Raw genomic sequence first — 19,211 nt, forward strand, 5'->3', positions numbered from 1 at the left:
CACACAAGTCCGCTTACTTACATACATCATTGGCCAGAATTGGCTGCAAGAGAGATTAGGGAATTTATAGTAGAATGAATTTATCATAACTACTTTAAATCAATTATTATTAAGCCTCCGGGGGTTTTCACAGGGTTCTACTTTTTTTGAGCTCAGGATATCTCGATCTGCTACTTGAACAAATCAGTGTCCCAGGACAGAATAGATTTGGGGATGGGGGTGGAGGAAAGAGAGATGGGTATTAATTGGTCAGATGACCAAAGTTTCTATCACTACTTTCAGCTTTAACGCATTCTCACCTGAAATTAAGGATGTATCCTGAATGTAGGAGTGAATGAGAATGTATTTTGAGATTTTCTTTTTGTTTTTAAATTGATTTTTTTGGTTACCTGGTTTTTTTTGAGCAAAAGATTTTCCATATTTCATTTGTATTTAGAGACATTTCACTCAAATATAAACCAGATTCTCTTGGCTGATGGAACTTTATATTTTAGTTTCCTGACAGTTTCTTACACAAACTCCAATTGGCCTGCTTTCAAATTTAGCTCAAGAAAACTCAAAAGTTGTTTCACATTTTTCAAAGTAGTGCAGTCATGGTATGATTTCAGATACTGTTTTACAAGATTAAAAAGTAATCTCCTTAAAAGATCAGTTGACTCATGACTGTTTTAGTCTTTTAAATGAGTCTTCAGGGTCTAAGTTGGCAAAGCATTGTACAGACATAAAGGATAGAACACCTACTTTCCATAAAGGTAACTCAGACCAACTCTCCTGAAAAGCACAATTTAAAATTTGTAAGCTGATATTTAAAAAACATCTTCCTAAATGCAGCAAAGAACTGACAAGGTAATGTGAAATTTTTGAGTTAATATCTGAGAGAGATGTGAGCCTAGTATTTCAGATACCTTTTGTCTACAGGGCATTTGCTGATTCAGAAGGGGTTGGCAGCACCTCTGTGAGCCTCTCAGGACAAAGAGGATCAGAGTTTTAGGCCAGAGCCGGAACAGGGTGGAAGTCCTGGTAAACCATATCCTAGGTAAAACAAAATTAAAACAGCTTTCACAGAGACTGTATTCCAGCTTTAAGTCACCTGAGTGGCCCCAAAATCTGAGGGGGACCCTGGCTGAGAGAGGACCCTGGATTGTTAATACATCCTTGTACATCTGGCAAAAGCAATTTAGAATCTTCTTCAAAGGGGGATAAAATCAGCCTAGATTTCATTTCTATTCATAATTTTTCATATGCAATAGCCGGCACACTATCAAAGATACTCACGTACATGAGGAGGGGATATAACATAAATGAGATGCAATATGAGTAACAGACAGTGGAAACAAACATACTAATATCACAGATTGGTAAACAGTTATGATTGGTAAACAAGCTCATGGAGATAAAAGTCAAACTTAAAACTCTCAGCAAGGAACTGCAAACTATAAAAAGTGACACTGCAAATATGGAAGAGAACCAACTAAAATTTTCCAAACTGGATAAAATAGAATAGCTGAAATTTAGATCTCGATGGAAGTGGGTTTTTTTTTGTTTTGTTTTGTTTTTTGTTTTTTGTGTGTGTGTGTTTTGTCTTTTAGGCAGATTAGATAGAGATGAAGAGAAAAATAGTGAACTGGAAAATAAGTCAAAGGAATCTAGGGAAAAATCACAATAAGCAAAAGGATGGAAAATATAGAAGAGAGGTTAAGACACATACAGTATGCTTATAAAAGATATAATATACATTTAATTGTCACCCCAGAAGGAAAAGTGAGAGATATAATGGAACAGAAGCAATATTTGAAATGCTAATGATTAAGACTTTTCTAAAACTGATGAAAGATGTCACATTTACAAAAACAAGAATCCCAAGGAACCCAAACAACTAAGCAAGTATAAATAGAAAGAGAAATAAATAGAAAGACATGCTAATCTAAAAAAAACTAAAGATAAAAGGAAAATGTTACAATCAGCCAGGGGAGTGGGTAGGGGACAAATTGCTTTTAGGAAGTGGCAGACTAAATTCTGACTTTTCAACAGTGATAATTAGAAGGAGAAGAGTCAGGGTTGCCTGGGTGTCTCAGTTAGTTAAGCGTCCAACCCCTGATTTCAGCTCAGGTGGTGATCTCATGGTTCATGAGATTGAGTCCCATATCGGGCCCTGCACTGACAGCATGGTGCCTTCTTAGGATTCTCTCTGCCCTTCTCTCTTTGCCTCCCCCCTACTCATGCACTTGCGCCCTCTCTCTCTCTCTCTCTCTCCCGAAAAATAAACACATAAACTTGAAAACAGAAAAGAAGGAGAAAAGACAATGGAATGTTATCTTCAGTCTAAAGAAAGAAAATAACTACCAATCAGGAACTTTGTACTCTCCTAAAATAGTCTTTAAGAATGAAGGTTAAATGAAGCATTGAAACCAAAAAGGGATCTTCAGGAGACGTTCAAATGGGCCGGAAACAAGTTGTTTACCTCATTGATTTGCTTGCAGTGGGCAATTCTCCACCATTTGCTTCCTTTCCCAAATGGGTTAGTGCCAGGTACAGTATAGTCTCTTCTCTTTGGTAAAGTCCACAACCCATAGAATTTAACTTACGAAAGAGTATAAACAAAGCCTAGGTCAAAGGCATGCCCAGCATGGCTACATTTCCCCCCGCTACGGTCATGAATAGAGTTTTCCACCTATATGAGATATAAATACATAGACGGGGTTTTCTCTTAACCGCTGCCATATCTCAGCATGCAGCTGGGCTTGACTTAACAAACTGTAGTAGAAGGCAACAGATAGAAGGAAGTAAAACCTCAAGTATGAACTGGTCATAGGCATGGAGACAGGAAAATAAACCCAAAAACAGGTGCTGGGAGGAGTTCAGTCTGGCAGATAAAGTAACATACGAAGTGTAGTAGTCCAAACAAGTTGTCAAAATGAGGGAATCCCGTGTGAAGGAGTTGGGGTATCCCTGCCAGTGGGCAGATAGAGCATTTGGAAACAGATGCCGCTAATCACCGGAGCAAGACTTACACGTAAAAAGTGAACCACGTCAATGGCATGGTGCCATGGTTAAGAAATCTAACTCTGTGGGGGGGTGGACCTAGAGCTGAGTCTGAATTTTGCCCTTCCCGAGCTGTGTTACCCTGCAGTAACCCAGTCACATATAGATGCAGTTTCTTTAACTGTGACATGGGGATAGTAAGTACCTGTGTCAGATTTGTTGTTGGGATGTTTGAGATCATGTTAAGTGACCTACTATGCATATAGAAAGTTATTGATTCATGCCAGCCCTGGTCATAATGATGCTGATGGTGAGCGCCCACAGAGAGGCGTGTGCAATGAGCACTGGAAGAGGGGACAGCAGGGAATACTAGAAGGAGCAGTGAGCTTAAGGGCCAGTGCTTCCCTTCTGGGCCTCAAGGACCTCAGTGAAACAAGAACGCGGTTAGGCATCTTTCTCCTAGCACAGCACCTGACATCTCCTATACCTTGGACTCACTGACTATAGTAATAATCATGAGAAAACAGAAGAGGGGATTCATTTGGATCTGGAAGCCAGGGAAGGTTTCACTTTGGAAACGACGTTTGAGTGGCAGAATTTCACCAGTGGAAATGTGGTGGTGAGACCAGGAGAAGAGGCTTTGGAAAAAGAATAGGGGAAATTGTTCACAGAGGCGTGAATATACACAGATGTGTGGGAATAGGAAAGATGTTATCCTGGAGTATAGCTATGTGTGGGAGCACACAGAGACCAAGAGTCTATAGAAGACATCGTGAGTGGCCTCAGGACTGGACAAACTCTTTTACACTCTCTGAATCTGAAATTATCCTATAGATAGTATGAGTTGATGAAAGTTTTCTGTAAAACAGAGGAATCATAAACTCAAAACTGTGTTTTATAATGATAATGGGCAGCTGTGTGAAGACTAGGTTTGCAGAGGAAGAGAAAGATGGCAACAAGGCTATTTGGGAAGCTATGGAAAAATCAGGGGTGGTGGCCTTGGGCATGGAGAAAAAGAGACGTATTGGAGAACTCATGGTGGTCATATAGTCACTGAAATTTATAGGCTAATGACACGGTGGAGGGTGAGGTGGGTGTCAGTGATGAAGAAGTGAAGACTATTCACTTAAAGAACGAGTGAGTGATGACGCTAGAAAGTAAGTGAGTAAAGGGGTAGACATCGTGAGTGTGATTCGGAAACTTTTCAGTTTAGAGGTCTACACTATGTCCCTTACAGAGTTTGACATAAGAATTTAGTGCTCAGGATGGGATCTGAGCTGGATGTGTAGGTATGATTAATTTCTGTAGATCTGGGTAGCTGTTAAGCCACAAAAGTAGGTGTGATCACTTACAGTAGTATTTTCGAAAGAGAAAAGGGTCAAGTAAACTCGTTGGGAAACACCACCATTTATGGGGCAAATGGAGAAACAGAGGAAAAGAAGACTGAGAAAGAGCACTCAGAGGCAGGCGGAGAACCAGAGAGAGCGGTAGTATAGAAATGTGGGACGAAGCCAGTTTTAAGAGTGGGTGATCGAAGGTATCAAATCCAGCAGAGGTCAACTAGGAAGAGGATTGGAGCAAAGCTACTGAATTCAGTCTTTGATGACCTCGTAAGGAGCAGGATGGGTGTGCATAGTAGTAGAAGACTCTAGATCACAACAGGTCAGCAGGGGCAGGAACTTCTTAGCTTTTTCCTAAAGTGATGGCAGTGAATGATATAAGGGGATGAAAGGTTGTAACCTACAGGTAAGGCGAGACCAATGGAAAGTGGAGAAGCTTGACCATGTGAAAAAGGCAAGGCACTGGTGGAAGAAGAGCAGCTCAATATAAGAGACAAAGGGAATAATCGATGCAGTCATGTTCAAGGTGGCGATCTGAAGAAGAGACAAAGGGATCCTATAAATTTCATATTTTCAGAATGCGAAATTAAAACACGCGACTGATGCTGAGCCATATAATTTTCATTTGCAAATTTATTCACACTGAAAATTACAGAAATCACACACAAGATAAGTTATTTTTTTGTTTGCACCATTTATGAATTACCTTTACAAAAAAGATAGAGTAACGCGGAGAAGGACTATTCTGGTAGAGTGGGGTAGAGATCTGCTGTGTGTGGTTGCCAAGTGGACCCAGTTATGGGATAGGAGGCCTGCAGAGCTTGGAACCAGGAGGGCGGTGTCCTGGTGAGGCTGGAAGCTTGGCTCCAAGTTACAGTTAGTTGTCCAGGGGGCTCATGAACGCGAGCATTGAGGCACCAACCATCTATCCTTTACAGCTAGGTGGACACTGGATGTGAAATGTACCCAGCAGTCCAGTATCTTACATAATATCTCTGCAGCTTAAGTTCACACAAAGCCCATCATTCATTCTGGAGAATTCAGATTAATTTCTTGGTCCCGGTGCTGAGACAGAGTCATTAGCAAAGAGAAAAATATTCAGCTGCCAATGATGCTGCCAGGTAATGTTTGTGTTCATGGGATTTTTAATAGAGCCCAAGTGTATTATTAAATACCAAGGTAAATTATGGTTGGATGGGACCAGCCATCGTGTTTTTTAAAACTCCTATAACAGTTTGGATTGTCAGAAGTAGAAATATAAATTTTAACAGACATTATGGCTAATAGTTGCAAACGCATAGATACATAGAATGTTAAGGTTGCAGGAGGAGAGATTAGAGATAATTTACTGCCATATCCCAATTTTTTGTGTGTGGTATTCTTATTTTAAAAATAAGAAAAGTGAAGTCTGGGTGGTCAGCATCAAGACCTGGTAGATGTTAATAGCAGGGCCGGCACTAAAACATAAGCAAGCCTAAAGTAAGAGGTAGTATTCTGGTAAAATGTAAAAATTACAGGCTACACGCAAGGAACCAAATTGCAGACTCGCGGACAGCTGAGAAATCGGGGGAGAAAAAATAAAACTATTTGCATTCTCTTTTGGATGAACCCAGAGCTCATTTGTCAATATGAGGAAAAGTGTTAGGATTCCAGATACGAGGAGGAAGGTGTCTTTACTTTGGAGGCAGGTGGCCTGGGCTCCATCCACCCGTTCAATCTTCGGTGTCAACCATGCGCCCAACCCTGCTGGGCACTGGTGTCCAGGCATGGCTCCACCACTCCCTCTTTTCATGGCCGGGGGATCTGAGTTTGCCCATTTACAAAATCGAGCGCCTGGGAGACCCACACAGAAACAGGATCCAGTTAGGAGCTGTGTCTGTGGGGGTTCACAGGGTGAACATGAAGAAACAGATCCTGAGGGTCCGGTGACGTCAGTGTGGGTTCGCTCTAGAGGTCACAGTCAGATTCGCACAGACTGGCTAAGCTTCGGGTTCTGCCCTGGGGAGCAAGATCTGGCATTGGGAAGAGGTCATCTCCACACTCCACTTGCCGAGCAAAAGAGAGCTCTTCCTGTGGCAGGCCCTGGTCCCCAGCAGTCCTAAAAGGAGGCGGAGTGAGCCCACGGGGAACCCCAAGCCATCCCTCTGGCTTTGTGGAACTGAAGGCAAAATTTAACGAGTAGAAGAAACGAGTGAAAATCTTAAAATGGAACAGTAATACACAGCCTCTATCCTCTTTCATATGACCAACCAACAGCAGTGGTCTTTGTATCCCAAAGGCAGCAGTCTGTTTGGTACACAAATTGCTAATAGATGCAGGGCTGAATAAATGAATGCATGAATTTTGCGGTCCCTATTCCTGCAATTGTCAGTACTTCAGTGGAAAATTGCAGATGACACATTTGGGGATGTGTTGTGCTGAGTTCACTCCCTGGCACAATTATTGATATACGATCTCACTAGTTTGAGCCGCATGAGAACTTAGATAACATCGCAGAAGCCCGTTTTCTAGAATTTCATGCTGCTGTAATGAAAAAAGAGAGAGAAACGGAATTTTCTGACTTCTATTGAAGTGGTGGGCATCGTGGGGAGCTAATCGGAAAGCTCCACTGGCACTCGGGTTTCAGCTAATTTGGTAATATGTTTGCACTTTCCGCTCCGTCCCCTTTGAGTGGCTAGTGTAATTAACCCCAGGCTCTCCTGAATGACACATTGTGAGTATTTCTTGCTAAGGCAGCAGTGGGACCCACTGGTTGGGCATGACTCTGTATGGTCAGCACGCAAATGGCTCCATTATGTTGCCTTTCATGAAGGCTGAGTATTAAAGTGACCTCCAACTGACAGTTAATTGCTTAATTAGAGTCTCTCTTCCGAGCCTTAAATCCGCGTAGCTCTGCAAGCTCTTACCGATCTCTGAGAAATGCTGGTGGTAGCTCAGTGCGAGAGAGGGAGAGGTCGGTCCTGCAGCCCCAGCGGGGCCCTGGAGACTCCCTCCCGCCTCTGGTTTCAGCATCCTCTTTGCTCAGCACAATGGAATGTCCGCCTTGGGAGAATCAGTCAGAAACAGATAAAAGCAAGCGGAGCACAGTCCAGATCCAGCCTCTGCTTTGGAGAAAATATACATTAGGGCGAACAGAGCCTAGTACAAAAAAAAGGGCACATGATGAGTAACTGTTTTCTTTCTGAAGCTTTTTGCCCCCATCCAGGAGAAAGAAAACAAAGTGTGTGATTTGAAGAAAACCAGATCCCCTCCCCCCACCCAAAGCCACAACGTCTGGTCTGCTCATTGCACAGGTTGTTTCACTGTAAGACCCTGGGTGGAACAGGGCAGACACAGGACGCAGAATCCGTATTTTGCTTGATTTATTTATTTAGTTTTAGATACTACCCATGATGTGTTTCCTTTTAAAACATTGATCTGTTCCAAAACAGACCCAGGAATAATAGAACTCAGTGCTTCAAAGAGAAGATGGAAGCGATTCTTTAAATATTTATTGTTTTACAAATAAATCCATGACAAGAATCCGCCTCTCCCTGCCTCCCTGTCTTCCCTTTCTCCCTCACTTTTCCCCACAGCAAGTTTCATTTCTGTTTCTAGCTGATACTTGAGGACTATCTCTGACGGATTTCTTGAAAATGTTTTATTCTGGGACTTGCCTTTGATAACCTGGCCTTCCAGTGCCAAATTAGTCACCAAGAACGGTGCCAACAATTCACATCCCCAAAGCAAAGACTAACTGAACGGAAGCCACAGTTCTCAATCTGTGGGCACAGGCTTTGTTTTGTTTGGTTTGCATTTCAGCTCAGAATGTCGCTAAATGCTTGTTTATTTGTGAAAACAAAATGAGCTTCTTGGATTTCTTTGCCTATCGACATTTCCGGGGATCTTTGAGTCCCTGCTTGCAACGATGGCAAATCGCTAGAGGTTAGAATCTGTAAAAATTGAGGACCGAGTGCAATAATGTAGAACGAAGGAATAGGGGTGATGAAGTTCTGATGTGTGAGATGTGCCACCGTGAATGTCACCTGGTATTTAACCTCAGAGACACCTGGCTGGCAAACACCGCTGACTGAGGAGCCCCATGCTTCCTCCCCCTATCCCCCCCACCCTCACCAAAGGCTGCTATAATGAGTAATATTTTTCATTTCCTTCCTCACATACACTTATGACTTTAACAACTTGGATATTTTCCTAAGGGATTCCCCTCCCTATCACTGAATATTTCCTCTATCTTGGAACAGTTCCCATTCCAAAATGGGAATTCTGTTAGCAGCTACACCACCATGTGCAGCACGTGAAAATCTTTCAGGGACTCCCATCCTCCAAATTGACTTTTTCCTGCAATGCAGACTGTCTCTTCTGAACCCCAGGTATCTTATCCTTTCACCCTGATCATCTTTAAGGCGATCCAGAGCAGTAGACGCGTGTTGCAAGGAGTCAAAAATGAAGTCAAAGATAAAGGCTGGGTTGAAAACCAAAGTAAGCCGGGGGCCCAGGTGAGGGAACAGGCCATTCTAGACCAGACAGGTTATGGCTTTTTAGACCAGAGAAGGACGAGAAGGGGATTTAGATCTGAACCTAAGAATAAAACTGAGGGGTGCCTGAGTGGCTCAGTCAGTCAAGCGTGGGTTAAGTGCTCAGGTCATGATTTCCCGGTTCTTGGGTTCCAGCCCCATATTGGGCGTTGTGCCTGGAGCCTGCTTTGGATCCTGTGTCTCCCTCTCTTTCTGCCCCTCCCCCGCTCGTGCTCGCGCTCTCTCTCTCTCTGTCTCTCTCTGTCTCTGTTCTCTCTCAAAAATCAACAAACATTAAAAAAAAAAAAAGAATAAAACTGAGTTTAGTAATCAGGGATAGAAATCTTAGGGTTATGTATTGGCCCTGGACACTGTGCCCTTTGTTACACAATGTGCTGTATAAGCCATGCTGGGAATCCCATGCATGTTCAGTGGGATGGAATCCATGACAGGTGCCAACTGTTCTGAAATCCATGGGGGCCCCAAATTCTAAAATGCCACTGTAGGAATGCTTTATTGCAGGTCTAAATAAACGAGACACTTCCATTCTATTTCCTGAGCTCCCATGATTATCTTTCTTGGAGGTCATGGATAAAACTTGATTTTATCTTTTCAGTTGATTTCATGATAATTGATCAGATGTCCAATGGACGGGATTCATTACTGGCTCTATACTACTTAGTATGTGGCTGTGAGCAAGTTCTGTTTTCTGAGCCTCAACTTTACCAAATGTAAAGTAGAATTGTAAGAAAAATTGAATTTTTTAAAAGGTAAAGCATTTAGCATAGTGTCTGGTATAGATAAGTGTTAATTGTTACTCCCAATTTTCCTGCTACTGCTTCTGTTACTACTGAAACCATGTGAAAGGTCTTATCTTTTCAAAAATTGTGAACCGTAGGTACCCAGAACTGGATCCATAATCCATAGTTCATTGCTGACTACCATCATTAGTTATGAAGGCCAGTCTTATCTTAAAATAATTTTTTAAATCTTAAAACATATAATTTGTTTTCACACATTCTTCACCATATCATCTCAACGAATTTTATTACTTCATAAATCTTCATAAATGTGTTATTTTAATACCTTCCAGAAGATTCACAAATGAGTTCAGAAAAAAAAAGGTAGTGGTGCAGAAAATGCCAATAAAAGGATATTCATATACATTTATATCTATTCATATACATTCATGATTTGTTTTGAGGGAAAGCTCAACTCTGGAGCTCAGACCAAACACTGTCATACTTTGTGGATTATAAAACACACCGTGTGTTTTTGCTTTTGAATTAAAATAGTTTCCTCGTCCTCCAGTTTGTAATAGTTTTAGCCCATGCATATTTAGTTGGTTTATTTCCTCCTCGAGCAAGATGAAACTTAGTAAAACAAGAAAATAAGAGATACAGTAGAAATATTTTCTCACTTCCTCCTCTCCAACTCGATCTGAGGGAATAGATTCCAGTTTCTGGAGATGAAAATACAAACATTACTGAGGAAGCTACTGTTCATTTTTCCCCCTGGGTCATATGCTTCAGGCTGTGCGTGCTGACTATTCCAGTGAGGTGATCATGAGTCATTCCATCAGCCAGAATTTGGATCAGTGGGGAGGGGGCTTGGGGCTCAGGGCTGTGCACTGCATCCGAGTCAGACACCTGTTCTTTCCCTCAAAGCGAAGCATCAGTAATTACTTGTCTTTATTTAGTGCAGTATTTTATATCATTGGGGTATTCAGCTTTCTTGTTGAATCAGATGTTACATTTTATGAAGAGTGCCCCACAGTGGCAGTTGTTTGGAGCCTGAGTTAAAGGGGACACATATTTAGGCAGGGAAAAGTTCAGGCGTCGTGACCAAGGGGAGAGGTGGCGAGATCCCACACCCAGAGGAGCCCCTGCGGGAAAGTGGTGGCATGGGTCCAGGAGATACATCGGAGAGAGAATTGGCAAAACACATAGATCCATTGGATTCGGGAAATATGGGAGAGGTCTGAAAATGTTCACCAAGTGCAAAACCTGCTGTGGGCATTTATGGAGGCAAGAAATGAAGGTGAAGGGGGAATTAGGGGAGGAAAGATGACTTCAGTTTGAGACATCAATGCTCAAGGTTTGTGGGGCCATACGAGCAGTGTGGTGTCTGGAATGCAGTTGGATAGATAAGCCTGGAGCTCGAAGAGAGGTCTGCACTACAGTTGGAGATATTAACCAACTAGCAAATGCCTTGGAGATCTTAAAACAGAACCCATATCTGTTTAACTACATTCTTGTCGGGCTGCAAAGACCAGATTAAGTGGCATTAATAACCATCTGCCTTAGATACTGCGGCACTGTCATATGAGTAACATATTTTCTTGTCTTTGTATGGAGTTCTTTCCTTACATGTCTGACTGGCTGCACACTTAAACATTTTAAATATATACAGTATTTAAAAGTTTTACGTGCTCCTCATGTTGAATTTCTAAAATACAGGAAAGAAGAACAAAAGAAATTAATGCCATCCATAATTTTGCAACGTAAGGACAAACCCTGAAACATTTTAGCTTATTTCCTACACTTGCATACCTATCCATACACACACATGCACACTTACACACACGTACACATAGATAGTTAAGCTAATACCACATATCATTTTGTATCCTACATTTCCCACTTAACACTTAATACGTTTCTCCTCAAAAGTAGTATCCTTGGCTATTTAATCAATTATATAGACATACTAGAATTTCTTTAACCGCTAGCTTATTATTGACCATTTTGATTACTTCTTTATTATCGTAGTGTTATGAAGACCATATTTATATGTGAATCTGACTCGACATTCCCTATTATTTTCTTCATCTAAATGCTCTTTTCTTTAGTGAACACTCTATTATGGAAAATTTTAAGTATATAAAAAAGTATAGACTATATAATACATGTGAAGTGTATAAAGAACAAAGTCATCTCACTGTCCAGACTTGCCAAATTGTAATATTTTCCCATACTTGCTTCAAGTGCTTTTCTCCCCCCCAAAATAAAGGAATTACTAAAGAGACAGTGAAGTCCCATGTGTCACCCGCACTGACACTATTCCCTATTCTCATCACAGAGGAAACTGCTTATCAGAATTTGGGTTTACGGCGCCCATGGCTATTTTTATACTTTTTCATTTTTTTGTAGTTTTCATATACAGCATATATTATTTTGCAAGTTTTAAAACCTTAAGCAAGGAATACCACAAATACAATACCCTTCTATTTGCTCTGTTCACTCAACATTCTGTTTTTAACGTTTGTCTACTCTGTAATGCATTTAGATATAATGCATTCTTTTTTTTTAAATTTTTTTTTTTTAATGTTTTTTATTTATTTTTGGGACAGAGAGAGACAGAGCATGAACGGGGGAGGGGCAGAGAGAGAGGGAGACACAGAATTGGAAACAGGCTCCAGGCTCCGAGCCATCAGCCCAGAGCCTGACGCGGGGCTCGAACTCACGGACCGCGAGATTGTGACCTGGCTGAAGTCGGACGCTTAACCGACTGCGCCACCCAGGCGCCCTTAAATTTTTTTAACGTTTATTTATTTTTGAGACAGACAGAGACAGAGCATGAGCGGGGGAGGGGCAGGGAGAGAGGGAGACACAGAATTGGAAGCAGGCTCCAGGCTCTGAGCCATCAGCCCAGAGCCCGACGCGGGGCTTGAACTCACAGACCACGAGATCGCGACCTGAGTTGAAGTCGGACGCTTAACCGACTGAGCCACCCAGGTGCCCCTAATGCATTCTTTTTGCCATCGTACAATACTCCATTTCATGAGTCTACCACGAGTCGCATGCCCATTCCACTGTGAATGCATGTGCAAATTGCTTCCGATATTCAGCTGTTGCAACTCTTATAGCAATGGACGTTCTTGGACGTATTTCCGAATGCAATCATGCAAGAGTTTCCCTAGGTTAGACATATTGACGTGGAAGTGCTAGCTTTTATATTTACTCTGCATTGCCAAATCCTACTAGAAATATATGCGTGAGGATTCCCATAATGAATGGGAGAAACTTACCTTCACATTCATACTATATTCGTTCTGCGACACTTCCAATGCATTGTCTGACTTGATCTTTACAATGATGAGACAGAGGGAGCGATTCTCCACCCCCATTTGTGAGATGATGAAACGATAACCAGAGGCTTCTGAAGTGCCTTGGCAAGAAAACAAATACCCTCGGTGGACCCAGGACTCAAGTGTTGGGACCTAAGAACAGAATGCTTCCAGGTGTTCTGACCATAAGGTCCCTGTGTTTGCCGGGTGTTTTTAATCGAAGGTCAGTGTGCTTGCCCCTGGGCTTTAGTTGATCTGATGGAAAATGTCAGACAGGCTGGAGCCTGTGCATAGCCTGTCAGCAAAGGCCATGCAACAGAAGGGATATGAACAGTGTGGTTTGAACTAACCATGGATATGGACATCCATTGAGGCTCCACTTGTGGAGTGTTTATGAAGCTGTGTTGTGGAGCTGGGAAGGTTTTGTAGGGAAGGTGTTTGGGGAGGAACCCATATTTGAAATCATTGCCTTTCCTCAAAGAGGTCAGGTACTTTGTTATCTCCAAGTCAGCTGGTACATTAATGGATCCTATCACAAATTCCCAAACAGTTTGTGATAGCCGTATTTTCCAAAGAACTAAGGAAGAAACAAAGAAAGAAAACAGGATAACTGGATTCACTGAGTACTTCTCCTGTGCCAGGCAGCACGTATTACCTCATGGCTCCTTCCTCCATCCCTAGAGGAGCCAACTGTTAAAAGAGAAGTGAAGGTGTCAACACTTAGTCCTCTGTTTCTCCCCTTTGCACACACAGCTCAGTCCACTCAGTGTCTGTCCATAATTTTGTCCAAACAACTCATTAGACCTCCAGCGACCTCCATGTCACTAAGTTCATGAGTAATGTTTGCTCCCTCAGTAGTGTTCAGTGGTTGATCACTCCAGGTGAGGAAAAGGAGACTCAGGGGTCTAGGAAACTCATTATTCTCCCCTGATATTTTCAGGGATTTCTATTTAGAGAAATGAGGAGACAGGAGAAGTGAAGAGAGAAGGAAGGAGGTCAACCAGATGGCTATTTCTTGCCGCGGTTCACATTTTAAGCCCACTGTCTCTTGCTTCTTGTGGCCATTCCCTTTCTCCATCCCCCTTGTTAAGAGAATATTGGAACTTACACTTTGTTTCTAATTTCTCCAAAATACCACGATCTTGAGGCTCCTTTGTGTAGTAGACTTTGACTAACTCTTTGGAGCACTGGCAGGTATTTACTGCAAATAGCAGCAGAGCAGTCGAGTTCAAAAGTGGTCCTTAAGACTCCATTGTTCATTTCTCTCTCAGTCCCTCATTTCACACCTCCTGCAGTAGTTATCGATTGCTGCATAACAAATATCCCCAAACCCCAATGCCTTAAAACAACAGCATTGAACGTTTCTGTGAGCCAAGAATGAGGGTGCCGGGTACCTGGCCCTTTCCTAGCTGGCTCACATGGTCGTCAGCAGGATTCAGTTCCCCGCAGAAAATGGGCTGGAGGCCTCCCTCGTCTCCTCTCCAGGAGGGCCTCTCTGCAGGGTATCTCATAGCACAGGGGCTAGACTCATCAAAGCAGGCAGTGCAGAGTGCAAGAGAAAGAGCTGACGACATGGAACGGTCCCTCTTTTGTAACCTAGTCATGGAAGTGACATCCCATCACCGTGGCTCTCATCTCTTCATTGGAAGAAGTAAGTCATTAGGTGCAGCCCGCACTCCTGGGCAGGGTGGGGGTGGGGTGATTACACGGGGACATGAATCACTGGGAGCCAGGTCAGAATTGCCCCCACTGCCCCGCTCCCTGCCACCCCACCCCAACAGTCCCAGCTGGTAATATCCATGGGTTATGCTCCAGCCTCATCCGTGTTGCTGGACAAACCCCTTCTCTCAGACCTCTTTTTGGTTTTGCTGCAATAGCTTCCTACTTTTATTCGTTTCATACAGAGCAATTTATCCTTCTCTTTGTCTCCCTTTACAAATAGAGGCTTATATCTCTCAAGTATGTACTGTGTGCCAGGAAGTGTTGTGAGGGCTTTGTATCTTTGTAATCATTTAATTCTGGTGAACAGTCTGAGCTTTACACTCGTGTCAGTTACACTTATTTCTATCATCAGTAAGTGTACGGGACGGCAGAAGTTCCCTCTCTTTTCGCAAATTACCAGTGCTTAGGACCCTGACCCAGGCCTCTATAAATGTCATCACAAAGGACTGTTAGTCTTGTACCTGAATGGCTCCCCACCCCAATGTCACTTTATGCCGGAGCCGACACGTGTTAACTCTGAAAAAAAAAAAAAAAAGATTTCTCAGATCTCCTTAAGATATTAAAGCATCAAGTATTAAAATGTTTGTGCAAGTACACAAATGTTTGGCTCAGTTCTAACTTCTGGTTAGAGCTTAGAGTGCGGAGGGTTCCCAAGAGCGTCATAATGTCATGTGTCCTGAATACTCTGGGCTTTGGGGACAGGCTTGATGTCCTCTGCCCACCTTCTGCCTTCCGTGTTCTCTCGCAGTGCTGGCAAAAGATTGGCACTGCCTGTGAGAAGGGCACTGGGCAGTTGTGTGTTTGGCATAAGCCATGTCCTGTGATTAGACCCTCCTCCATTGCCCATTGGGGCCAAAATGTAAAAAGCCTGCCCAGAAAGCAGCCCCAATTGACCTCTTTCCCACTGTGAATAGCCTCTTTTACTCACTGTCATGCCTGCTATGCATTTATACATTCCAATCCATGAGAGGGAGGACAGCTATTTCCTAACTCTGGACTTTCCCTCATTCTTAGTCCTCTGTTCTTAGAGGCCATATACTCTTACCTATGTAATTCATGCACTCATCCATACATCAAATATTTACTGTCTGTTATGTGCCCAAGTCTACTCTCTTAGTCTCCTATTTTCATGTGATAAATATAAGTTTAGGCATTTTGAATGTCTGTGTTTGTATCCGGAAATTTGACAAAACTCTGGGTACTTTGTGAAGGGACCGATTAACTTCTTGTAGAAATTAGGTTATCCCTCAACCAGATATGCCTTTGTTTTTAGAGTCCCAGTAGTTGGAGCTTTCAGGGGTATGGCTACTTTTTCTTTTGTGGATTCAACTTCAAAGTTTTACTAATGTCATCTAGAAATGAGTTAATGGAAATGTACTGGTTTTGCAGGGGGCGGGGGGCGGGTAGTCTATTTCTCTGACTTTTACCACTTGAGCAACAGATCAGAAAACCAATTCTCAGGCCTAGCAAACTCTTGGCAGTAGACTTAAATAGGAATTATATATCTGTAAGTTATGTGACTGTTATATGTGTCTCCAATAGTAATATAATTTGCTAGGTCTGCCTTGGGAACTAAATGGAAATAAGGGGAAATGCATATTGATAATTTCCATGACTTTAGAATTTTAAATAAATGGGATCAAGGTTTCTCATATTTTCTTCCTTGCAGTTTTTTTCTTATAATTTTATAAATTAAAAGTTAAATTGATTTGGGGATGCCTGGGCGGCTCAGTCGGTTAAGCATCTGACTCTTGATTTCGGTTCAAGTCACGATCTCATGGTTGTCAGGTCAAGCGCCACGTCAGACTCTGCGCTGAGCATGGAGCCCCGATTAAGATTCTCCCTCCCTCTCTCTCTGCCCTTCTCCCCCACTCTCTCTTTCTCTCTCCCTCTCAAAAAAAAAAAAAAGTTGGGGCGCCTGGGTGGCGCAGTCGGTTAAGCGTCCGACTTCAGCCAGGTCACGATCTCGCGGTCCGTGAGTTCGAGCCCCGCGTCAGGCTCTGGGCTGACAGCTCAGAGCCTGGAGCCTGTTTCCGATTCTGTGTCTCCCTCTCTCTCTGCCCCTCCCCCGTTCATGCTCTGTCTCTCTCTCTGTCCCAAAAAAAATAAATAAAAAACATTAAAAAAAAATATATAAAAAAAAAAAAAAAAAAGTTAAATTTATTTGGTATTACAAGAGTTAGGAACCATCTAAAATAAAAGAATTGCTATTCTAAACTATTTAAAAAATCAGTTGTTTCCTTGTTAATCTGAGGTCTTGCACTTCCATAAAGCAACAACTGGATATATATATATATCTTAATAACTATCGCCAGCATTTTAAAGAGAAGTGACAAGATATAATAGAATTTGGAGACAGGGGACGTAAGTTCCTGACTCTACTTACTGTGTGTACGAACTCGGATTAGTCACTAGCTTACACTGGATGAGGCAATACTTTAATAGCTAGCACACTAAGTCTCATTTTCTTCATGCAAACAAAAAAATCACATGGTGTTGAGGACTAGATTAGGATGTTTCTGATGGTCCTTATAAAATTACAACGTGCTAATCAAATGTAGTGTTTCAGTGGTATATAATTTTGATTCAGGGACATCTGGAAACCTTCTACCTCAGATCCACTTCCTGAAAAGCAATGCTCCAGCCGTATGAACTGCAACCAAGGCCCTTTGATTCCAGCGTCTCTGGGGGAGGGAGGTCTGAGAAACTCATAGACATCCTGGAAGATGTGCCCATTCAAAGGATCCCCTGGGAAATGGCTCATTCTTATGACTTTCTAAACCATTTAGCCCTAAATTTCTACCTTACTTTTTTGCCTTAAGAGGATTGCAGCCATTTAGAAAAGAAGGAACAATACCTACTTACTCACTAGGCCTCTGAGTTTGGGGAGAAATAAAGGAGACTAAAAGAGTCCTGCCTTTGTGAGTGTATGGACTTGTAAAAATCCTCTTAGTGTATGTGTTGTTTTTGTTGGTGGTATTTTTTTGGTGGGGGAGTCTGTATACCTCACAGAACCCCGGTGTTCTGCTGAAGTATAAGAAATGCTGTGCTAAACAAACACATCACCCCAAGAGAAGCAAATAGTCTCGTGTGGATAGTCTTGACCAAGAGTCAATTGGCATATTCTCTAGACTCCCAAGGCGTTCTAGGAAGGTATTCTTTAAAGCAAGACAGTATTAACATTACTGAACTCTAAGAATGTTATAGCTGTATCACCTTCGGAAAGTATAAAGCCAAGTATACCAAAAATAAAGTCTTGGATTAAAACAATGCTGGTAACATTTGAGAGTAGGTTGAAGTATAAATGTAGTAACGAGGTTTTGTAATCTTGATTTATACACTGTTTTTTTTTAAGTTTTTATTTATTTTTGAGTAAAATAAATTTTTACTCAAGGAAAGAGAGCGTGAGTGGGGAAAGGGACAGAGAGAGAGGGAGACACAGAATCCAAAGCCGGCTCCAGGCTCCGAGCTGTCAGCACAGAGCCCAATGTGGGCTCAAACCCATAAACCATGAGATCACGACCTGGGCCAAAGTTGAATGCTTGACCAACTGAGCCACGCAGGCGCCCCTTGATTTATACATTGTTTTGACTATTATTGATGGTGTTCAACGTGTTCAATAGAAGCAGTCATACTAGATTGAAAACTATAATTTGACTTGGTTAAGAAAATGTAACTGAGTTTGTAATCAATCTTTAAATGTTAAATAGAGGCCGGGGCGCCTGGGTGGCTCAGTCTGTTGAGCAGCCGACTTTGGCTCAGGTCATTATCTCACGGTTTGTGAGTTCGAGCCCCGCATTGGGCTCTGTGCTGACATCTCAGAGCCTGGCGCCTGCTTCTGATTCTATGTCTCCCTCTCTTTCTGCCCCTCCCCCACTCATGCTCTGTCTCCCTCTGTCTCAGAAATAAATAAACATTAAAAAAATTTTTTGAAAAAAATGTTAAATAAAAATCAGTTTTAAGGTTTTATTTATTGGACCTGTGGATTTAAAATACGAACATTAAATAAAGCAATGAAAAAGAAAAAAGAAAGAAATGGTGTTCTAGAACCACATTTATTTAAAGTTCAGTATTGTAAAAGTTTTAGCCCCTCAGTAGAGAGTTAAACATCTTATTGATGTTTGATTCATGTGCTTATGATGAACTAAACTGAGAATTGCCTCCCACTCATACTTATGTGCTAGAGAGAACAGTGATTATAATCCTCACTAGATATTTTTAAATAATTTGTGTGAACTTTCTTTGCGTCAAATCCCCGAACTTTCTATTTTTTTCCCCAAGTGTTTCTTATGAAATATAAATGACAGTTTATCTTGGGTGAAACAGCCGTATCCTAACTTCATATTTTAATCCCACTCTGGTAGTTGACAGTTGATCCTATCCTGCTTAATTGGTATCTTGCATTAGACAATATGAGAGTTTCAATTCTGAATTTTAGAATCTAGTTGTCTGGTTTAACATGAGCTGCTCCCTCTTAGGAATTGTGGAAGTCGGCCACACAATTTTGTCTCTGTGTAGCAATTGTCTTCTTAAAAATGGAGGACAATTGGGGAAAAGGAAATGGATAGTGTGCGTGAAGGTCTG

General features: G+C 42.0%; 1 protein-coding gene across 2 annotated transcripts in view; it reads left to right on the top strand.

The window, feature by feature from the left end:
* Positions 1–19,211, top strand: part of CUBN (cubilin) — a 278,970-nt gene that overhangs the window by 135,964 nt on the left and 123,795 nt on the right. The gene's annotated exons all lie outside the window — the stretch shown is intronic.

This window comes from Neofelis nebulosa, chromosome 8 (genome assembly GCF_028018385.1).
Source record: "Neofelis nebulosa isolate mNeoNeb1 chromosome 8, mNeoNeb1.pri, whole genome shotgun sequence".
Classification (NCBI taxonomy): Eukaryota; Metazoa; Chordata; class Mammalia; order Carnivora; family Felidae; genus Neofelis; species Neofelis nebulosa.